This window comes from Leptidea sinapis, chromosome Z (genome assembly GCF_905404315.1).
Source record: "Leptidea sinapis chromosome Z, ilLepSina1.1, whole genome shotgun sequence".
In the NCBI taxonomy this organism is placed as follows: Eukaryota; Metazoa; Arthropoda; class Insecta; order Lepidoptera; family Pieridae; genus Leptidea; species Leptidea sinapis.
Window position 1 is genome coordinate 13,978,386 of NC_066312.1, and position 25,735 is coordinate 14,004,120.

Consider the following 25,735-nt stretch of genomic DNA (forward strand, 5'->3'; position numbering starts at 1 on the left):
CTTTTTGATTGTATTGATAGCTTTAGTCATTCCTATTATGATATACTGGATAGAGTTGTTTATGATATAGATAGCAACAGAGACACATGAGCAATGGTTGCGGCTTCACTCAAGCAGATTATTATCGAATTAACTGTCTAACGGTCCCAACTAATAAACACAAAAACAATGGTAAAATAATAATAATAACAAAAAAGCTTCTGTTGCGTTTTGTGATAAAGGGTCGTAGTAGAAGTATGTTTCTATTTATACATATGTATATATATCATAAGAGGATAAAGGGTATGATAATAGATAAGATGGTTATTCGAGTATAATATTGAAAAAAAACACGCTCGTATTTAAGGTCTAAAGTTGATTGAATATTATTTTAGAGTAAGTCTTGTATTTAATACCACTTTTTATATATTCGTTAACTATGCTCAGGTTTATATGTAGTTAAGTTCATGAGAAATAAAAAACAATAGCCAACACTTCCTCTAGGGTAGCCATATAAATGCTGAGCTGTTAACATAGCAGGAGTCAAATACTTTATGTATCTGTACGCGGGTAAAATTTTAGTGCGATCCGTGGACTAGCGTCAATTAGGGAAACTTTCCTCATTCATCTTTCCCTAAAAGAGGGGCGAGGGGTCGGAGAGTTGCGCTACATCGCGCGTTATATAACCCTTGTGGAGGGTGACGGCAATTCCTACCCGAGCCGCCCCGGAGTACGGACCTGTCCGACTAAGCCTTGCGTTCTATCGCGACCCATTCCGCCCGCCTTTCGCGCCGCGACACTTCCACGCTCGAGTCACATACTTTCGGCAAACCACATTTCTGAATAACTGACTTATTAATATCTACACTTCTGTTCACTTATTTGCAACTGCGAAGCCGGTAAGTTTAACTTTACGATTACTTTTCGTAGCTTAAACCACGTGTTCTATGATATTTGTTTGTTATATAACTGTTTATTCTGTTCGAATAATTGCATATGTATTACGCTGGGCGATTTTATTCACACTGGTTTATTTTGTATTACATGAGATTTATTTTTAGGTACATGCTGCATTCTTTCAATTATATTACATTATGTATAAAAAAAAACTACAAAATATTTTCTGTTAGCTCACTCGTGATTGAGATAAAATACCTTTAATGTAATAAATTAATTTGGAAGTGCGCCAAAATCTTTGCGATTGTGACTATAGCAGTTAAAATAAGACAAAACGTCTCAAAAATATAATTTCAGACTGAATTCGTAAAAAGTTTCTTTATTCTTTCACTTTCGTTTGGTTCCATCGTGTTGGGTGTTTAATCAGGATCAAGAGGGGTTTGCCGCGGTATTATTGGGGTCTTTGACCTTGGAAAATAGTGATGGTCGAAATACAAATATTTCCTCTTTTGTTTATATTTTTATTATTTTGACTCATTACTTAACAATTACTTTTGGATGTAGCATTTGATAACGGATGCTTATTCTATTCTTCTATATATCGTAAACACTGCGTATTTTCACATAAATATCTATAACGGTACCAGGTCCTATAATTGAGTATTAAAATATTACTGTGACTGTTATAACTTAAAGAATGCGTAGGCCGTAGCAATCGCGTAGCACTTATATAATGTGCCTCTAGTATTGTATCCTTTTTTATGAAGGTTACATTAATGGTTTGTTGGATAGGGATTATTTTAGTGATGTATAAGGAAATTTACGTAAAAATAATAATGTATTTTGTAATTTATATCTGCATAAATCTCGATAAATTGTTGTTTCATATTCTTGTCTACGAAAATAACATAAAAGAAGAGAAATAATATTTTGAAATACTTGATACCAAACAAGGATTACTTGTTTTCTATGCTGGTTAAAATAATAACATCTATTAAAAATGATCATTATTAGGAAGTGTTTATTGCAGGAAAACTAACAGAATTTCCGCTTTGGATAGCTAGACTTACCCGTTGGTTAAAATAGCTGACAGCATCTGGGTTTTCAGTAGCTCTTTTATAACACGTAAAAAGTAGTTTGTTAAAGTGACTCACGACTAAGTCTCACTCAAGGTATTAACTACCCAGGTAGGTACTTATTTCAAAAGAGCACAAAAAAGAATGCTGGGAGAGTTTCGTTTCTTGTACGGGCTCTTCTCCCTCAGCGCGCCATTTGTTTCAGAAAGCGTCGGTGGTATTTGACATCAAAAAGAATTCTAAGGGTTTCACTTTTGAGAAAATAAATCCCTTTTATGCATTTTAAGGGTCATGCCCAAATATACATTATGACTCTAGATTTTACTATAAATTCATGTATTTCTTGTATATTTAAAAAACATTTATTTGACATTATTTTCTTGACTTTATTTGACATTATAGTTCACGATATATGATTACTTTTTGCTTAAACGCTTCAAACATATTATATATACATATACATTTATATTTAAATGTCTACATTTCAACCAATTGTTTGTAATAAATTTCAGTATCGATAACATCGACATGCATAAACGTATCGAGTATTAGATCGTGTCTATGATAAAAGCTGATTGATCGATTTGCGAATGTAATAGTTATCTATAGTGTGTATGATACACAAGTCTCTATGATAAAGCCGTACATACGAGATAACAAATTCGTACCTTTTCATTGTGTACGGATAACGCGCAAGTTGAATGCAGAGTTAAGGTATGCGATAGTGCTGTGGCCTTTTTATAACTGATGACGATAATCATGAGTGTGTCGATAAATTTAAACAAGTTAACCATTTAACACTGGGTTCAAGTGATAAAAAAAATAATAATAATAATTGCCGATGAATAAAAACTCGTTTGGAACGTAACCAAATGGACTCGGGTCAGAGAAATATTGAAATAAAAAATAACACAGGATGGCAACTTTAGTACCTATTAATAATAAAATTGACACACTCTAACACGAATTATCTTGCCCCAAACGCCTTTACTATGAGTGCAGGACAACGATATATTTAATAAAATATACATACTTTAACACATTTAAATACATATAGACATCCATGATTCGGAAACAAACATTTATATTCATCATATAAATGATTTCACCTACCAGGATTCTAACCCGGGACCGATAGCTCAGTAGGCAGGGTCACTAACCACTGAGCTATAGAGGTCGACACACCACTACATTCTAGGCCCACGAGGTGTAGCGTGCGACAGCGGGGGGAGATGTTCCCGCACTTTATCCCAGGACGCGCCTGCATTCAAATTGCACGCTAACTGTAGGTACAACTCTTAATTTTAGGTTCAAAGTCATAAAACAAACATTTAGTACGAACAATTTATTATTATTTAAATTTGTTACTAGTGAACTACTAGTTTGCCTACTAGTGAACAAGGGCCGATTCGGTTCTGGCACTCGCCAGCCTCTGTCGCGGCACGCTACGCTCAGCTCGTGCGTTCTGATTAACAATGTTAATTTGTTTTTAGGTCCTACTAGTGAAATAGGGCCAATTCGGTTCTGGCACTACCCTATATAATTTATTCGTTTACTACCCGTACAAATAGTCACTTCATATAATTATTGTATATTTTTCTTACTTTGAATGTTCACTTGTTATTGCGCCACAGAATAAGATTGTTACTTTCAGATTTATTTGCAGTTTACCAGATATTTGGCGACCCATATGGCCCAGTGGTTAGTGACTCTGCCTACTGAGTTAGAGGTCCCGGGTTTGAATCCCGGTATGTGCAAATATTTTTATGATGAATAAGGATGTTTGTTTCCTAGTTATGGATGTATATACGTATTTATGTATGTTTAAGTGTGTATAATTTGTGTAAAAGTGTGTCAAACAATTAATATTAGTATCTTGCAGATTAATTACTCTAGACAGATGAAATTATTGAGATTGAGTTTGACTGAACAAAATTTTAATTATTAAAAAAACATTACAATGAAAAAAAATCGTTATATTTTGTCGGTACAATAGTATTTTGCTTCGTTGGGCAACACAAGCGGGTACATTGGCTTTCAGATATCTCACGACCCTTGGAGGCTTTTAACTTGAGAGTAAGCTTGTGAGCCAAATGTTGAAGATGTGATCAATTTGAAGAAAAAAAAAATATACTCAAGAAATAAATCACTTAAAAGGTCTTACAAGGACAAGTGTTGATTAACGATTATTAACGATTTATATTATATTATATTAGTTTAGTGTAAGAAAATTCAACTAAAATGTATTACATGTTATTTAATTTTTAATAACTGGTATTGCCTTCTCGAGCTCTGATTACAGCTTCGAGCCGGTTTGGCATACTGAACACTAGGTTTCGGAGCCGATGTTGGGGAATATTCTCCCATTCTTCTACCAGGGCCTGCTTTAGTGCCCTGAGGGTACCACCACCTAGGTCTGCGATTTCTGACTAGCCTCCCAAGCTCATCCCAGGCGTGTTCAATCGGGTTGAGATCAGAACTTCTTGATGGCGAAGCCATCACGCTGAAACCGACCTCCTGAATATACTCTTGTACGATATGAGCCGTGTGTGGCCGGGCATTATCATGCATCACTCATATTTGCTAAATACGGCCCTGCATACTCATTGAGAATCTCTTGAGCATATCTTTGCCCAGTGAGGGTGCCATTTTCTATGGCTTCTAGCTCTGTGCGACCTTCTGAAGATATGCCAGCCCATACATGTACTGTAATTCGGAAACGTCCACTTTGAAAAAGGAATGGTTTTGTTTTTGATGTTTTTTTTCAGCCAATTCTTAAAAGAAGGTTACCGACTATAAAGTTTTTATGTACAAAATTAAATTCTCTTTGGAGTCCTTTTTATTTCGAAAGTATATCTTGTGAACTTAAAACGTTATCCCAATTTTAAAAGTGCGATACTTACTTTTGAAGGCCAGTGTATATAAGAGATTTCCACGTATATAGTCAGTCATCACGATATCTCTGGAACCATAAGCCGTAGATACTTGAAATTTTGTAGGAATATTCCTTTCGCTGAGTAGAGGTCAGCTAAGAACGGATTTTACGAAACATTTTACAAAAACATTACAAATTCCACTCGCAGGAGTTTTTTTTTAATTATGAACAGAACAACGTCTATCGGGTCAGCTAGTTATTATATAAAGTAGAAGAATAAGGCCAAATCTGATTACTGTATATAGGTATACTATACTATAGGTATTAAACAAAAGAAATAACATTTATGATTTAACAAATCATATTATGGTAACAAATTTACTATTACTATACTAATCTACTTAGAATATAAACTTAACAACTTAAGGTTACATGTGTGTATGTGTGTGTGTATGTACGTGAGTCAAGCTACCCAGAACCTTAGAGTTCATTTTTGGTATTCAATAACATCATACACAACGGTAAATCTCTACCCGCGCTGCAGTATCGCACCACAGTATATATACAGTAGCACTGCCTTTTTTTTTTTTGAGAGTAGTAAAATACATTTACGTATTGAAGACCCTGGAACCGGGCCCATATGTCGGGCTCGGGTGTAAACAACTCCTACCGACTAAAAACCTCCTCTGTGCTGATAGCCCTGAAGGCTTTTACAGCGAAGCCGGGCGGAGGCCTTGGAGGCCGAAGATGTGGCTCACAGGCGCGGGGCGTCTCGGAAGGAGACTCGAACCTCGTACCGCCTGCTCACTAGGCTGGATGGAGAGAAGATCACTAACGATCTAATATATCTGTTAGTCCAGTGGACTCTAAGTTTGAAGAGACTTCGCACTCGCCGGCGAGTGCGGTGATATATGTATGTAAGTGTGTGTGAGTGTATGTAAGTGTGTGACTATTTGTGTGTAGTGTTATTGTAGGTGTGTGAATTGTGATGTGAGTGTGAGTGGTGTTAAACGATTACAGGACGAGGACTATCTCGTCGGGCTTCTATCAAAGTGTGTGAATCGTATTATATATTAGGTTGTGGCCGCTGGAAATCGTCAGAGTGACGAGTGGCAGCGGTTTGATGTACACGGCCGCGCCTACGCCTTCGAGAGCGGTGTGGTTGGTTGTAGCATTGGCGAGGAGCATCATTCACATTACCATAGCTTAAGTAATACATTTGTTAAAGTAAGATAAAAAATTTGTTATTATTAAATAAAGTATTTTTTTTTAAACTTAAATCCAGATATTTTGACTCGTGTATGTAAGGGAGAGTGTTGTGTATTTGAGGCGTATGTAGTATGTGTGTGTCTGTATAGATGATTATTATTGTAGTAGATGTATATTTCTTATTTCTAATATTGAACTGCTGTAGTATCACAGAAATAGTAAAAGATATCTTAGGTCTTTTACTTGTTAATAAACAAAATGTTAGAATATATTTTATAAATTTACATGAGATTACAGTATAAATGGTAACCAAGCTACCTGTATTGGGTATTTGCATCCAAATGCACTAAAAATCTGTGTGATCTGAACACTAAGAGAAAATTCACTTAGATTCGGCTACATTGTCTTGTATTCTGTTGCAATTCAGTTAAATGGTCGCGGTAAAATTGGCTTCAAATAAAATGCTTAAAATACACTTGCTTAACCTTCAGACGCGATTTGGTACCGTACCATCGCACGCATTTTCCATCGCACAAAATCTGGTAATAAATAAAAGGCATTTATTATAAAAGTCATTTCTAATATACTAGGTACTATCGCTTCGGAAACAAATCTGAGAGAGAGCAAGTGGCGCAAGAAACTCTCTCAGCATTATTTTTTGCGTTCTTTTTAATAAAAAATACAATATTGTACTGTCATTGCTATTGCTTTAAAATAATCAAAATCTAGTCCCAGGCTGTCGGATTAGTTAGATATTCATCTGTGTAGTCATAGGATTTACGATAGAGGCTAGAGCCATATTTTAATAAACATTTAAATTTATTTATAGATAATGCCTGAACAAAGGCTGGGACTTATATTATAAAAGTGTATACATTTACCTTTAAAGCTGTTATGTATCTTATGAAGCCTACTAGAATTAGTTACAAGCAAACCCTTATTTCTAGTGTTATAATAATGAAAATCACTATTAAGAGCACAAAGGAGTTTTGTGAATGAATAGAAACTAATAATTTTGTGCGATGGACTAATGTCATCGAATATAGTCCTAGTCGTAGCTACCAAACGGCGTCTGATGGTTTTGTACCAAATCCGATATGTTTCGAGATCTTTATCGGCTATTTCTATCAATAATGTACCTGAAGCTCTGTATGTCGCACCTACGGCTATTGACCAGGGGATATTACATAGGCAATTAGGCAGTGCCTAACTCGTTATAAACCGAAATATATATAGCACTAGTGTTAAAGTTGATTAAGTTTAATTTGATTCCGTTGTTTTATAAACAAACTTCTAATAAACACGAACTCATCAAAATTTTCGTACGCTATATACTAGACACCTACGTTAAGCAATTTTTGGCATATTCCAAAGCTCAACTACGATTTGTTAGATATACAGTGCCTGTATTGTTAGAAAACCAATGCACGCTCCTACCAGTGTTTTTATTTCCTTGAACAATTTTTTTTTATTACAATAAGGGATGAGACAATCAGCACGTTCAACTGATGGAAATTGATACGCCCTCCCCATTACAATGCAGTGACGCTCAGGATTCTTGAAAAACCCAAAAATTCTGAGTGACACTTCAATACCACTCGTCACCCTGAGAAATAAAATGTTAAGTCTCATTTGCCCAGTAATTTCAATAGCTACGGCGACCAAAACACAGTAATGTTTACTCATTACTGCTTTACGGCAGAAAAAGGCTCCGTTGTGGTACCCATAATCTAGCCGGCATCCAGTTCAAATATATTATATGTAGGGTCTACTGGGTTATAAGGTTTATAGCTACAATGGTCGGTAATCATAATCTAGCCAGCATCCTATGCAAGTAGCTTCCCACTGGTAATAAAAATATCAGAAATACCACAAATTAAATTATTTGCTAGACGTAAGAGGTGAATGTTCTTTTCCAGCTAAGTGTGAACATGGAATAAAGAAAAATGAGACATTCATTCCGGTGAGCATTCACCCGAGTGAACTTAATGGTTTGATGAATACTTTGGAGTGACCGCCTCTTACAATAATGAAAGTAATACAACAATAAGAATGTTTATCGAGAATATTTTAGCTTTAATTAAAATACCAACTTAGAAGTATGTGTTGTGCGGCGCATTAGGGTTGCTTGCATGAATTTAACAAGGTTTTAATGAAAATTAACTGTACAAAGTTTACGTATATGTTTCCTTGGGGGCCTGTATATTATATCCAATGTATGTATATGTATAAGTTAAGTTATAAAATTAAGTTTGAACTGAAAATTTTAATATGAAAGCAAGTCCAACTTAAATTTAACTTTGCGTTTTATATCAAAAGAGTTAGCTTTTTTTTATATTTAATATTAATTAGATTATTTTGTTAATAATTACTGCTAGAAAACTTATGTTATATGCGAGTTTAACCTAAGAGACATTTGGATTACAAACTGTGTTTTTTTTTATTTGGGACACAATACAATTACACACGAGATGATTACATTAGAGGAAGAAATAACATAAGTAGTACTAAGTGCATAACCAACGGCAATGTCCACGGGTATGTTACGTTAATAAGCAGACTCTAATAACGCAGTTATCAAGAGATTTTACAAACAGATGTTGCTTACAATATTATTATGAGGTTAGATATAAGTCTCCAATGAGAATACTTAATTGAACATTCTAATAGTGTAGGTGTATTTTGGACCCAGCGAGTTTTCACGAAATAAATCCAGAATAAAATCGGAGTAAATCTCTTTTAAAAATAAAGTCAGTAAACCTATGTCTGTCGTGTTTGTTAACATCTAGGTATCGTTTTGTTTATCTTTATTTTCAGCAAACATAGGTTTCGCTCAGACTTTTCGCATAAATTTCATATTTTTGCTTTACATATCCAAGTTTTACCTGTAACTTTTTTAATATAATGCCAGAGTACTTTCATCTTGTTTTGTCTGAAACACTATTCCCTCATATATATATATATAAAACCACTGCATGCATTTATTTTTATGCAAGGTAGGCCTGTAGATCTTACTAGTCGTCGATGCGTTTTATAAAGACAGTATTAGCACAGTAGATATTAGGTTTTGAGGTCTAATTATTGAAATTGCATATCGAATATGCAATCTGGAGACTGCCTACAGTAGGTATTTAGTATCTAGCGTAAGGAAAAATTTTATGAGTGCGTGTTCAATAGAAGTTTGGTTATAAAATAACGGAACCAAATTAAACTAAATCAATTTCAATACAAGTGCTATACTTAACTAGGTTTTTCGCATGTAGGCACTGCCTAATTGCCTTTATGGTATGCACGCCCTTGACTAAATAGCTGGCCAATAATTATTTTACAAAAGATGATCAAAAGGAGCTAGTGAAAGTAAAAGGCTGACACAAAACATCTTAAGGTTCAGATGAGGTTCTGCTGATTTTATTGGTTTTTCAAGATTCCTGAGTGGCATTCAATTGGAATGGCTATAGCGTATCACTTACCAAGCATTTTTAAATTGAATCTCCCGTTAAAATCATTAATTCTGATGGCCAGATGATGGCAAAAATTAAGCAAATAACTACTATATTTATTTCATTTTGATTCCTGAGATAAACCTAGGCGGGTATTCTCCCTTTATTCTCCTTTAAATGAATACACACCAGCGAAATATACCAATTTATTAATTTTTATTTGGAACTTCTGATATTTAAATGCAACTCACACTTGACCTAATTATATTGTGCTAACGATGGCAGTATAATTATCATCGAGTTCGTATTGAAATCAACTTTTGAGAATTTTATTGAGATCTCATCCAATTTCGTTGGTTGTAAAATTATTTCCGCTATCCTTGATTTAGGCATATTAAATATATCAAATGCGGCCAGTGACCTACTTGACATTGATCACAAAGGTATTGCCTGCCGATTTTACATTAGTCTTTGAGCATCCATCTACATATGACTCCGTCCATCTATATTGACGACAGATATCGCCTAGTGGTTAGTGACCCTGTCTAACTATTGTCTACTAAGCTAGAGGTTTCAGGTTCTAATTCCAGTAGTTGCACATCTTTATGTGGTACTGGATTTTCGTTTATTTTAATCTATTCTATTCTTCCTACTGTGGCTTCTGTGGAAGGTCAAGTTAGCCAATGTCACGTAAAAGTAGAAAACCAAGCTTAGAGGATTTGTATTCTAATTTTAATGGTAGTGATCTCTCGATGCTTAAGATTGAAACAACCTTTTTTTTCTTGTATACCAGAAAAACGAGGCGCAAAACGAGCACGCGCTGTACTAAAGACTTTTGATAAACCTACGTTCATTTAAAAGTAGGCCTTATTCGGAATAATACCACTACAAGTCTATAAAGCCAGGTTTTTAAACTGAAAACTTTGTATCCAAGTGGCTCATTAGGATCATCGCAGCTTAAGGTTGTCTATTACGTGAAAAACAAAGAGATTAAGACGGGATGAATACATTCTTTGAATTCAGAAAGAACTTTCCATTCAATACCTCATTCCCGAGACTCAAAGCTGTCGGTTTAAATACTGCTTTTGATTTATTCACTGACACATATTTACATAATTGTTGTATAATGTACTAGATTCCCACTTCGGTTTCACCCGAATTTAATTCCAAACAAAAATATTTAGTTCAAATCAGGGTTTACTGTAATTTGTGTATCGATTTTTCCAATTTTTATAAGTGAGAGATTGACCTAAGTATATTTTAAGAATTTACTTATGAATTTGAATTTGAAATATAATTATTGAATGAATTCAAGCTCTAAAGGTTGATGTATCCAATATAGAAAAATGTATATTCATACAATTTATCCTTTATTACTTTTTAAAAATATATAATATTAAAAACCCTTTAAACTTTGAATACGATTTATATATTGGATGCAGCACCTTGAAAACTAATTTGTTTTATATATTACAGCCATTATAAAATACTCTATTAATTGAAAAGAGTGGCCGTTGAGTTTCTTTTATGTTCTTCTCATGACCTATACTTTTTGCGAAGATATGTAGATATGTAGCATAAAACAACGCCTTTCGGTGTCAATACACAGTCGCATTCTTAAGTTTTTATATCTAAGTTCTTATATCTTTATTTCCCGGCGCGAGAGTGAGTGCATTGAGTGCCTTGTCATTCAGGGCAAAGTGGAGGGCACCAGAGGGCGGGGACGGTCGCCCATGCGATGGACCGACCAAATTAAGTCCGCTATGGGGGGTCCATTGTATGAGTGCACCAAACTATCGGCCACCAGGGAAAAGTGGCGAAGTCTCGTGGGCCGAATTACATCTGCCTGAAAAGATTTCACTTCGTGATGACCACGACCGCTCTGTCAAGAGTGTAACGGCGAAGAAGAAGTTGTAGATATGCAGATCCCGTAATTTAAAAGAAATATATATAGTCGCTATTCAAAAGCGCTTAGTTTAAGCCTAATTGAATAAAGTTTATTAAACTTTGACTTTAAATCACTTGAGATATTTTGTTATACTATGAAAAAAATAGACTCAAATATAGGATAAACTTTATAATTATTAATGTTCACATGAATGATTGAACCTTGCCCGCACAGACTTGAATAAAATAGTGGGAAATACAAAAGGATTTCTTTTGTATACAACACAACAAAGACATTTATCTTACTCATAGCTCAGTGTATTGTTTTATACAATACTAGCTTTTACTCGGGACTTCGTCCGTGTGAAATAGTTACTTTGGGCAGCATATCAATTTTTTAGGATACTTTGTAATTAATACACAAACAACTATTCTTTCCGGTGCTGTTGGCGCTATTTAATGATACAACGGATCCGTTTTCATTGTGGCCAGTCTCTTTAACAGTATTTCCCTACAAACTTTAATATCCTATTTCATTCCCATGTAGGTCAAACTTTCAAAAATGCTCGAACAAATGTTTATGTTTATTACATACCAAGTGACTAAATACAAAGTTATATGGTTTTATCTCCGAAAATGACGAAAATACCCATATAAACTTCCACCCCCTATTTCAAGTGCTATATGTATGTTTTCGTAATTAAAGCAGCCTTTTTTTTCCCAAGCTCTAGTCTATCTCTGTACTAAATTTAATCAAAATCGGTTCAGTAGCTTAGGCGTGAAAGCGAAAAACTTACATTACATTTATAATATTAGTAGCGATTAATCAATGTTAGAAGATTTAATAAGTAAGTCTATACTAGCTATTACCCTCGTCTTTGCATTAGCACATTTGCACCAGAACCAGTTGTTCCAAGGGTGCCAAATGTATATTACTGTATTAATTCATGCATATATACAAAACTATAGTATATCTCTCATCTTTAAGGCACCGTTCTTAAGAAATAGTTTTGTACGACCGTTTTTTCTCTGACTTTCTTTGTTAAGCCGGCTACCACGAAAAAGTATTTTCTTATTTCGAGCTTAAATATAGCATAAGACACTGACAGATAATATAGCTATGTATTGTCAATAGAATTTTCAAAATAGGTTCAGTGAATCCAGAGATTATAAACTCACAAAGTTTATATCTGTTTTTTATTAGTATTGAATAATTCTCTATGTCTGCGACGTCATTATAAACACAGCAATGTTTAATGATTTAAATAACAATTATAATTAATAGTTTCGTAGATTTATTGCATCTTTATGGAATAGATAAGGAAACTAGAATCCTTTTATTCTAAGCCATTTCCGATACAAGCTTATAAATTGTTAGTCCTCTGGCGTTGCAAGTACATATTAGTGATTGTTGAACTCTTGATTTCTTTTATAAAAAAAAGAGTGTGTGTACTTGTGTACACGCGTTAGAAGTTATACTTCTTTGGCGTATGGAAAAACAAATCAAATTTTAACAAATAGTTAAGATCAAAGATAGTATAAACACTCAGCATTTAAGGTTAATATAAACAAGTGTAGATTTTTTTTTATTTATACATAAAATTTGTTAATATACCAGAAATAATAATAATTTTTAATTAACGATGTAAATAAATTATACATACCGACAATTAACCTCAAATTATAAATGCACTCAAAACAGTTTATTCAAATCAGCTTTATCAGTAATATTCAATTTATATAGATATACTAATAAATTTTTAGTAAATACTATCACCATCGTATATGAAATTGATTTAATAAAAACACCAAAATAATACCAATTTATTTATTCACATTGTTTAATTGTACTGTTACGAAACACGTGTTCTAAATATAAAAATACTAGAATATACAACTTGAACATAGTTATCGATTTTCATGCCACCTAGAACTAACTTCACGATGTAGAATTCAGGTGTCGGTGTGCGCGCGCCTCGTAAAAATTCACTCTCATCAATTTTCTCCATCGCGCCAAAAGAAGTATAACTTCAAAAGGAAAAAAGAGGTGTGAAATTTAAACTGTTATACGAAAGTATGAGTATGAAAGGTGCGTTTTGGATTTTGACGCATATTTTTTTTACTTTGTTTATTTAAATTATTTACAAACGGTCCTCTACTCGATCTGATAAATGATGTCGCTGTGTGATATTACGCGCTAACGTCGTGACTTGGTTTAGTATCCGATCTCTGGCTTAATGAGTTCAAGTATAAAAATTCCCCAAAAAATTTTCTACAAGACTGATCTTTAAAACAAGAGAAACAAAAAATATAAAGGTAAAAATTTAATTCAATAATCTTATCTATATAAAAATGAATTGCTGTTCGTTAGTCTCGCTAAAAATCGAGAACGGCTGGCCGATTTGGCTAATTTTGGTCTTGAATTATTTGTGGAAGTCCAGAGAAGGTTTAAAAGGTGAATAAATAGGAAAATGCTGCTAAATTTAATAAAAACAACAAATTTGTTTTTCCTTTGATGTGACCATACAAAATTTCTATGAGAGAATTTATTGACGCACGGTTTGACAGTTCTGCTGTGAAACAATTTCATTACGACAGCAGGGTGCATATTTGACGAAGTAATTTTTGATGTTATTATATATTATTGACAAATTCATATAAAAACATTATTTTATTTATTATATACAGAACAACGTCTGTCGGGTCAGCTAGTAATGTAATAAAAATAGGGAACTATGTCATCCGTTTTAAAAGTATGATAAAATGAAAAATGAGTTTCTCAAAGTTTCACAACAATGGCGGCATTAAAAGAAGGATTAAGAAAGCGAAAAGGGTTCATCAATCAATCTCACGCCAGGAGTCACGGTACGTTAGCACAGACCTCTACTAAACTACGATATATTTTATAAATATTAATACTTGTCAGGATAACAATATTTGGAAAATACCAGTAAAATTGTGCAAATAAAATATGTGTAATACACTGGCCTTCAAAAGTAAGTATCACACTTTTAAAATTGGGATAACGTTTTAAGTTCACAAGATATACTTTCGAAATAAAAAGGACTCCAAAGAGAATTTAATTTTGTACATAAAAACTTTATAGTCGGTAACCTTCTTTTAAGAATTGGCTGAAAAAAAACTTCAAAAACAAAACCATTCCTTTTCCAAAGTGGACGTTTCCGAATTACAATTTTACCATTCACATTTTTCTTTCTGTTTTAAATTTTTTTCAAGATCGATGGGTCTTGTTTTAAAAATTTATGCTAAAAAGCACATAACATTTATTTATCATGCCTCTTTCAGTTGAAGAATGTGCTAGGATCATGGCTTTTCTGGAACTAGGCATCAGTATGCGTCGCACTGCAAGAATGGTGGGTGTGACGGTACGAACGGTCCAGAAGGTAAAGCGAAGGTACGAAGAGACTGGACACCATCTGAGGAGACCTTGTAATGGTAGACCCAGGTGTACCAGTGCCCGAGAAGATCGTTATATTATTTCCACTGTGTTAAGAAATAGCCACCAAAATGCAGTTGAAGTCCAGCAACAGCTACTTCAGACCCGGAGGGACTACATTAGTGACAGTCCAGTGAGAAGAAGACTTGCTGAAGCAAATTTGAAACCCCGAAGACCACCGAGTGGCCCAAAACTCGAGAGACACCATCGAGTAGCGAGACTGCGATACGCCCGTGAACACATGCAGTGGGATGAAGAAGAATGGTCAAGAATTTTGTTTGCAGATGAGTCTCGATTCTCCCTTTACACTTCTGATGGAAGGCGAAGTGTTTACAGGCGACCTGGTGAGCGATACCTTCAAGCCTGCATCTCATAAAGAGTCCAATACGGTGGAGGCAGTGTACATGTATGGGCTGGCATATCTTCAGAAGGTCGCACAGAGTAGCCATAGAAAATGGCACCCTCACTGGGCAAAGATATGCTCAAGAGATTCTCAATGAGTATGCAGGGCCGTATTTAGCAAAAATGGGTGATGGATCGATGCTGATGCATGATAATGCCCGGCCACACACGGCTCATATCGTACAAGAGTATATTCAGGAGGTCGGTATCAGCGTGATGGCTTGGCCATCAAGAAGTCCTGATCTCAACCCGATTGAACACGCCTGGGATGAGCTTGGGAGGCTAGTCAGAAATCGCAGACCACCACCTACTACCCTCAGGGCACTAAAGCAGGCCCTGGTAGAAGAATGGGAGAATATTCCCCAACATCGGCTCCGAAACCGTTCAGTATCAGTATACCAGACCGGCTCGAAGCTGTAATCAGAGCTCGAGGAGGCAATACCAGTTATTAAAAATTAAATAACATGTAATACATTTTAGTTGAATTTTTTTACACTAAACTAAAAATGTCTATTTTCATTGTTTTATCTTTTTTAAGTTAAAAATGTTACTAATGTATAATTTTAGTTTCTAAGAATTAAAGCCTATAAAATTTGCAACAAAACGTTTTTTATCTTAAATCTCTACCTTCTATAGTTAAGAAAAAAAAAATTGAAAAGTGTGATACTTACTTTTGCAGGCCAGTGTATTTAACAGCAGTCAGGGATATATACCATATATACTTATTATTGGTCTTATGAGAAAGCTCATGGTCGCTCAGAGGGCGATGGAGAGTTTCGGAGTTACCTACCCTGCAAGATCAAATCGGAAAGGCAGAAATCCGTAGGAGAACGTGAGTCACCTACATAGCCCGGATGATTACAAAACTGAAGTATATAGCTCGAAGGACAGATAGCCGTGAATTTTACGCGGGTAAAATTTCAATTATTTAGTACTCAGTCGTGCAAAAGCATTGACCATTATATTTAAGTTTTATTATTTGTACTGTATAATAACACGCTTTATTAATAATGGAATCATTCTCAAACACAAATTCACTTTCATTTTTTTTTAATTCACAAATTACTGTACTCTATATGCATCACCTTGCATCCTTCATCCTGCATGCTGTCTGTTTTTCATTAAAAACCACATTTGAATTTCTTTTATATATAGATTTTTGGGAGGACCCGATTTGTCCCTAGAACACTGACAAAGTTGAATCACAATGTGATCAGTGGGAATATATGACGAAAATCGATAATATTTGGCTTTTTTGTATACTGTAGAATGTGGTATTATTTATTAAAATATAACGTGCGTCTTTAAAGCTCATGTACATGAATTTTTTTTATCAAAACAGCCACCGCGCAAAATTACCTTCAGAATAATGTAATCATTACCAAGATTTTCGACCTAACTGAGAACGAATACTAACTCAGTTTATAAATCCATAATAGCATTCCTGAAAATTGCTTTCAAACAATATGGATATCGTTTCCAAAGTTTTGATGCTGTCTGAGATCGAATTTGAACTCTAAAATGGCTGCCGCACAAAGTTACCTTTGAAACAATATAGATACTTAACTCAATAGTTATATTTAATTATATTCTGGGTGTAATCGTCGTAACTAGAGTAAAAAGTTATCGATATCATTTTACTTATTTAGTAAAGTACTTTTGATATCAGTTTACGGCAATTTTCAATAACGTATATCTATAGTTACGGATACATTGCTGTCACCGTTTAATGACAAGATCTTATCTATCCATAGATATGTCCATTATAGTTATAGTCCAATGCTTTATGTCGATAGGTTATTAAAATGTTAGTAAGCGTAAAATGATAGATTTGTCTTACCTTACGGCCGTTCCCAAAATAGTATCTACAGATGGAGATAAATTACTACCTTCTACTGTCAGTAATTAGCTGTCGATAACATGAAGCTGTCTCAATATACCCGATAAGTCATTCTTATCGCCTTATGTTGGGAGGCGTGAATTGAAATTTCCATACAAACTTCTACCGCTGGTAAGCTATACGTCGTCCCATTGACAGACAGCGTGTACGGATAAGCTGAGTAACTGTCGATAAGTTTATTGGGACAGAAAAAGTCAACGATAGTTACGATTTTTATCTCAAGTAAGAGATAGACTGAATATTGGGAACGGCCGTTAGTAATATAAACTAAGGATAGATAGGTTATTGAAAACGGCCGTTAAAGTTTAAACTCAACATCAACCATCACTAATAATTAACCATCAAATTACTGGGCTAATTAGACTTAACGTCTTATGTCTCCAGTGACGAGCGCAGTTGTAGTGCCGCTCAAAATTCTTTCAAGAATTGTAATGGGCAGGGCGTTCATTACCTTCAGCCGAATGTCTGGCTTGTCTCGGCCATTATTTTCATAAAAAAAAAACGTTAGAACTCACTTGGCTCTCTGTGAAATGGCTATATGTGAATCCAATTAATGGTCTCAATATTATCGTAACCTCTACCTATGTGAACTCAACAGTAGGACTTAATTTGTACCACTCACTTAAGACTTCCTAACTATAAATAATTAATAAATTGTTATAATTGCTTCTTTGTTTCGAGTTTCCACATTACTGCTTCAATTAGACAATAGTCATCAAATCTTAATGATATTAGGTATTATTTATATATATTTAGGTATACCTATTTGAACTCCAGTTTATAAGAATTATTTTCTGAAGTATGTTTACATATTATAATGTAGGAGGGGTATATTGAGGAGGCATAGGAAAACAAAGTGAGCTGCATACAAATCGTCATATTACTGGAGTACAGCGCCCTTTTGTACGAGCAGATACTTTCTGAAATATTTTGCTTAGCTTGTGTAAATGTTTCAATATGTAGGTATCTATACTTTTAAATCACTACCCGTTGTTGTGGCTAAATAGTAAGAGACAAAGGCATTATATTGTTTTTTTGATACTTTTATTTTTATAATATTTGACGGTATATATTATTTTCAACCCTTATTACTCCTATTATTACCCTTGGTACAGAAATTTAAGCTTTGCCATCTTAGACCATGCAACATAAATGTTTTAAATTACAATTTAAAAAACTTTCGGCTTAAAAAAAAAGGCAATGTCCGTAGGGATAGGAATGCGGACATTGGGCTCATAAATGTACATTCTCAAGTCTCAGCCTTTCGTTGTTGATTTAGTTCGTTCGCTTAAAATGAAAAAATAAGAAAAACATTTAAAAAATCGAAATAGAAAACAAAAAAAATAGAAAAAGTTAATTATATTTAATTAATTAATGCAATAGCAAATTCAAACGTAATGTATCTTTACATATTGATAGATTAGACTGTAATCGTAAGTAAAACAATAATAATAATATGTCAAAATATTAAAAAGATTCCTTTTATAACATACTTAATATATGATCTACGTTACATTCAAATCTTACGGCCAATCCTTGAAAGTTTGTGGTCTGAATTAAGACAATCCATTTCCCAAGTTCAATTAATTATATGTGGCATGTTCGGGTTGTCGGGTTGGTAGGCATTCTACATTATTTGTTCTAGCACATGTTAAAAAAAGAGTAAATGTCGTGTATCACAAGGTGCTTCACTGAAGAGTGCAACCCATGCAACAAAATACATAGCCAATAAAGAATCATTAACGAACTTTTTTTTATGTCCTTATATTTATTATCATAATAAAATATTGAAATTAATTAAATCCAAAATCTGCTCATTTATCGCCTCTTAAGGCGGAACAATGTTCGTCGGGTCAGCTACTATTTATACAAATATAAAAGTTTATAGTTATAAAAATTCAAAACGCTTGTTAAAGAACTTTAGGAGATCAGCTAATTTACAATATGGCTTGAAGAAACAAACATTATTTTTTTATTAAAACTTGATTTTTCAAGGCATTTTACTATGCATAGACATAACCACTGATAATTTTAGGAAATAAATTATTTCATTACATAGATAGGTAGCTGTTAAGAGATTTTGCAAATACAAATATTAAGGTATGAAATGGCTTCTTACTAATTAAAATTTGATGTACATGAAAGCTTAAATTACAGTAAATGAACAAATAAATTAAGACGGCGTACAAGAGTCTCGATATTCATATAAGTACATAGTTATATATAATATATTTTAGATTATATAAATTATTTTAGTTACATCAATTTGGAGGGTAATTAACATATTTTAGACTCACCTAGTATCGGAATACTGGGTCTCGAAATCTCGAGCTATTGCCAATTCCGCGGTCATCTCGAAGACAAAGCGATTGTCTTCGAAGAGACTTGTCGAACACTTGGCGTTGCGTAGAAACGCTGTTTCATTGTGTGTCTTAGACCACGTATTAATATTATTATTTACCAGTTTGTCTGGATTCCTGGTGCCGAATTCCACCTTCACACGACACGCCGCAAAGTTCGTCATCGTTTGTATCACCTCCATCATACGGTTTTCCCGGAACTTATCACGCACAACAAAAAATTTTTAAACATATAAATTACTTCCTATTAGAGATACATTATTATATTGTAGTGTATTGGAGATACAAACTTTCAAAGATTTCTAAAAGTCTTGCCTAAAAATGGCCACATCAATTATAGCGATTATTGTTGACACCTTTTATAAAGTATCAACAACTTTAATAATTCAAACTAATTTTGAGAATGATAGCCAGGTTTAGCAAGTGTATATAATATTATTTTGGTTGAAAGGCAGACGTCGACTTACTTGTAAAACACGACGGCATGTCTGCATTCAGCAATTGGTTGCCTGTTAAAGAAACGATTGCATGGAACATAATGTTGTTATGTTAATTTCCGTTTGAAATGGAACAGGGAAATAAAGAACGAAGCAGTGTGAATATTGGACTATTCCTATTTCACTTTGATTTAAATGGGTATGGGTGTAAATATTTTTCATAGAGAACACTTTACGCTTATTTAAAATCAAATATATTACTTATGCGGTATTTACCAGGTCGATATTACACGAGTACTTTAAAAAAAAGATGCGCGTACATTATCTTAAAGGCCAATAACGCTCCTGTGATACCCATGAGGTTACAAAAGAATGTGGTGAGGTGGCGGTGATCACTTAACACCAGGTTGGTCACCTGGTAGTACGCTCGTTTGTCCTTTTCTATAAAAAAAATTAATATGGCATTATCCAGTGTTTATGAGCAATTCAAACGCGGAATCAATAGATAAAATCGTATTTTCGTAGTCGTAACTCTAATTGAGTTAGTGCTAGTCATAAATGTTTGGACCACAATCACGCGAAGTGCTAACAAGATTGCATGGAAAGCCATTTTGTTTATTAGTTTGACTTTGTAACAGAACTACAAATAATGTGTTTACTACACATTTATCGTATACCAGTCTGATTTCAATTATCTTTACTCTCTTGTCTCTTAACTGATTGGAAGGAAGTAGATACAAGATTGAACATAATTTTACGGAATTTTGCTTAACTTTGGTTTCTGAGGCAAAAGTGAAATATTTACAGAGAAACCGACAACCAGACGAAGATTCTTGAAAACTATTTTCTTTGCATCGGCAACGTAAGTACAACGTGTATGTTATAAATTTATTTTGTATATTAAGTGTAAATTGTTTTTATTTTACAAACATGGCACTTCAACGCGTTTATTTATATGTATTTAATAAACACAACATATAGATAGACTATATTTTCGTAAATGTGTAAAAATTTGTTCAAATTTTTACGCAGCTAAGTTCGAACTAAATTAACTATATAATATTTAATCTTCAAGGATATACAAAAAGTGCGCAATGATATTTATATCTATACAGTGAAATATAGCAAGTGAAGACGATGCTATTACGGATTATTTTTCTATAGACTTATTCAGGCATCTAAATGCCTCCCCCCGCACATCGTATACTTTTCGAAACTGTTCACCAACCCAGCTTAATCTTAACGAATATAAATCTACTAACATTAACAATAATTTTATTGAACAGGCAACACCGTAAAATCTGGACAGGTAGCAAATCATTTAACAATTAATGTCGATTCACAAATTAGATTACTTACGGTACAGTATAATCGATATCAAACTTGTTATTTAACGATTACTAAAAGTTTACAATACATTATTAACTACTTATACAACTCAAATTAGCTGAAGTAATAAATGTATGAAATTAATAATTTTTTCCGCTCTTGTAACTTGTTCAAGCAACATTCACGTGGGCAACTTTCTGAAAAATTGAGCGAGTTTAACTGAGTTGCATGCTAGTTAATATTTTGTTCGAACCTAGTAATTGGACATAAATATATTCTCTAATAAGTCGTGGCAACTTAAAATAGTAATTGAAAATGAAATTGTCATCGTCCATGGAGTATTTCAAGTTCTAAATCGTAGCATGAAAAACTACAATGCAAATAATGGAAACATAAATTGCCATTGCATGTGTTAAATTATTTTTCATATCTATATTTGGAAGTAAATCCTTGAAACTGCAGCACCCATGATAATAATTATTCAGGCTCTTTCGTCATTCTAGATATTTTGGGAAAATTTATACTTTTCATCAGTTGAGTTGAAGAAAGTCGGGCTTTCTTTAAAAATATTCTTATATACATGTGATATGAGACTATTTTACTTTATCTAATATATAAAATTCTCATGTCGCGGTGTTTGTAGTTAAACTCCTTCGAAACGGCTTGACCGATTCTCATAAAATTTTGAGTTCATATTGGGTAGGTCTGAGAATCGGACAACATTTATTTTTCATCCCCCTAAATGTTAAGGGACCACCACGCCAAATTTTTTTTTTTATTTTTTTTGACATTTCTTTTAAATTTGTTTGATTATGAGTCAGCATTAAAAAATACACACAAATTCAAATTTTCACCCATCTGTGATCAACAGTTACTTTTGCATCGTGATTTTAATATCGGCAATACAACGTTTGCTGGGTCAGCTAGTATTATTATATATTTATATTAAATCCATGTGTATATTACAGTTATGAAATATATATTTATTTAAGTCGATATACTTTCATTACAATCTTAGGTACATTTGATTTGGTTTCAATTCTCTGTTACCAATCTTATTATTATATTGACCTATAATTGTGATAAAAATATTGTTAAGGCACAAAAATACTCAATTAATGTTTTTAGTTACTATTCACAATAATTTATAAAATAACACAGTTTGTGAATTGATTAATCTAGTTATTGATTGGTAGCAACATCGATACTAATATTATAAAGAGGTAAAGTTTGTGAGTTTATAGGGTTATAGGGAGCACAGTTTATTCAAATTCAAATTCAAATATTTTTATTCAAAATAGGATTTCACTTATTGAAATTTAAAAAAAAACTACCACCCATTCCAAAATGAATCTCAGGCCTGAGAAGAATAGGCGCTACAAACTCATTGGGCTTTTGTTTTTCATCAAAAAATATGTTTACAAAGTAATATTGCACAATTAAATTTATTATTTAATAGCCTGAGGGTGGTCGCTCTATTACCAATCTGTGGTATGATTGAGAAAGTCATTTATGTACCTTTACCACACAAACGTTTTTTAACAATTCTTTTGAATAACGTTATACTTTTGTTTTGAACATTTTCGGGATCTTGTTGTAAAAGCATATACATCGCCCCACAAAAGACTTACTAACTTGACTTAGCCGAGTAGTAGGCATCATCAGTTTATGTCTGTTCCTGGTATTAGTGTGTTTATCATTATGGTTATGACAGTTTCTTGCAAAGTCACTTATGTGCGTATGAACACACATTACAGTCTCTGAATCTACTGAACCGGTTTTGAAAATTCTGTTATCAGTAGAAAGTCAAATTAATTGTGAGTGACAGGCTATAATTTATATAGTAACAAACAAAATGGAAAGACCTTTTCGTTGTAGGTGGATTTGCAAAGTGGTAGAAAAAACTGTCTGAGAGATATCTATTATGATTGTTTTGTAAACATGTGGTAGCATTTAAACAACAACTAATATGGTTTTAATGTTAAATGCGGACGAAGTCGCGGGTAACAGCTTCTATGAAATATTCTAACACAAAGTAAAATAAACTGTCGAATATAATAATTTGAAATGAAGTTTGGAGCATACATACGCGTTTTGTGCCGTTCGAGCCCGATTTGATCGATTTGTGATTTGTTACCTAACTCGAGTAACTGGATAAAACGCGCGACGGAAACTTTCTTTTCCATTCGCATCCGGTGAAAGAAAATCCGGAAATATATACTCTATATGAAATATTTACAAACAATAAATTAAATTGACAGAAGAGAAAGTATAAATAGTGGTAAGCACAGTAGTTAAATGAACTAAAAATGGAGAATTAAACTAAGAGAACAGTTAGAACTTCGTTTTAAAAATATGTACTGGCTTCTAGGGAAACACTCTAAGATGTCTTATGCCTGTATGGACTTATGGGATCCAGCTGTGGGGCTGCACCAAACAAACAAATATTCGAATCATACATCGTTTCCAGAATAAAGTATTAAGGGAAATTGTGAACGCACCTTGGTACATTCGAAACAGCGATCTCTATCGGGACCTTAACATCGAGTTCGTTGACAAAGTAATACAAAAATATACTGAAGCTCATCAACATAGACTTCATCATCACGTGAACGTCGAGGCAATCCAGCTCCTTGACAACACTGATATAATAAGAAGACTAAAACGAACAAAACATTGTGAATTATGGTGAATTAATATTTTGGTGAATTATTGTAATACAATATACGAATAGTGATATTATAAAAGACATGAACAAGGTGACTTCCTCTTAAGGCGACACTAAATGCCAGCGACCTTGAGCGATATGAGTTCACGGCTGCCGGCCCGCCATCTGTGTAGCAAAGCCAATATTTTCAAAATTCTTGGGTGGAAAACAGTTTATATGCTTACAATCCTCGTTATTCACTACTAATCTGAATAAATGAACCTACACAAAAAAGTACAAGCTATTAGAATAACTTTTCTGAGAGAAGTACCAAAAGAAATGCGTCACGCCATTCGAAAAAACTTGTTTAACTTCAAAGAAAAAAGGTAGTTCATAAAGGCTCGACAGTGTTAACTATAACCAATAGCAAGCATTAGCAACCTACAAATAAGACTTAAGGATATGTGGAACAGGATTAAGCAGTGTTCATAGCTCGAAATGCTATATTTTCACCACAAAACTTGTCTAAAAACACCATGTTTGCGTGTTTTCTGCTTACTCTTCGCCTTAATAGAGACATTAAGAAATGTGTTAATTATTAGTATTATTAGATTATTAGATCTATCTAGCAGTTTAAGTTAAAGTAGAATTACTTATTAGTCTCAGTTAAGGCTAGATTGTAATGCAAATGGGGCAACAATATAATAACTATGTATATTATTATGTTTGCATTGTAATAACTATAAAATTATAAGACAGTTGGTTAAGAAAATTTTGATGGGAGCTAAATATATCATAATGTTATATTATAATATGTAATAACATATAAGAATAGAATATGTAAAAAATTATGCTACTTTTCTGGGTGTACATAAATAAATCAAAGGGCACACAACAAGGTTTCAACTGTTCAAGTTATTATTTTGGGACCAGGCCCGCTGTCCCCTGAGGGACTAATGTATAATGGAACTAAAAAAGAAAATATAAATTTAATACTTAAGAAAGTTTTATGTTAATCTTGGCTTGTATGCGACCATATGGAAATCATAAATAAAGTTTATCCACTTAAGAAAAAAGAAATTCTGAGATATTATCTTATAGATACAAAGATGGTTACTTAGTCATATTTTGATAGCAGTATATTATAATTAATTATTAAAGCGATATATATATATATATATATATATATTCCATATTAATAAAAGAGACACACATATTATCGTAGACTGCTCACACTCTCGCTGAATACTTGCTCTGTCTACTAGTTTGTCGCGACGACAAGAGATTTTCTTCAACTACAGTATCGCACAAAACTTTCGAAACTACCCACACTCGCCTGCGCTTCCTAAAGGATTAGACTAAAAACGGAATATTTCTTCAATTGTAGTTTTTTGCAGTTTAATATAAAAAGTCTGTTATTTACTTACTTATATTTCCAAGAAAAACATTCATTAAAATATTGTTTGAAAATATTACACAAGAGTCATCATGTAGACTATAATATTGTATTAGACACCGTATAGGCATCATACATACACTATACATAGAAATCTAACGCTTTTTAGTTTTTTACGTTCCGCAACGCTCCATAAGGAACTTTGCTCCAAAACTACAGTCGAATTGAAAACCTCCTCCTTTTCTAAATACGGTTAGAAAAATAACCTGACAAACCTATTGATTCAATGGAGTGTACGCACGTGTAGGAAAGTATTATATCAACTAAGCTTAGTTTCCTTGCTGGTACATATGTCTACTGTGCCGTAAGTCAACAGAATAAAAATTATATCGTCTTGCTTCTGTATCTAACATTTACATAAACCAGTCACGGTAAGGCTAACCG

The 25,735-nt window shown here is 33.5% G+C and overlaps 1 protein-coding gene across 5 annotated transcripts in view; it reads left to right on the forward strand.

Annotated features, from left to right (window-relative positions):
* Nucleotides 1-701: 701 nt before the first annotated feature.
* The window catches only part of LOC126978565 (frequenin-1), a 201,373-nt gene continuing 176,339 nt past the window's right edge, over nt 702-25,735 (forward strand). For 3 of the 5 annotated variants that reach the window (XM_050827518.1, XM_050827513.1, XM_050827514.1), the window contains exon 1: nt 702-878. The gene's annotated coding sequence lies outside the window, so the exon portion shown is untranslated. Of the gene's footprint in view, nt 879-20,596; nt 20,782-25,735 lie in introns of those variants that run through there. The other 2 variants (XM_050827515.1, XM_050827519.1) reach the window with 1 other exon arrangement.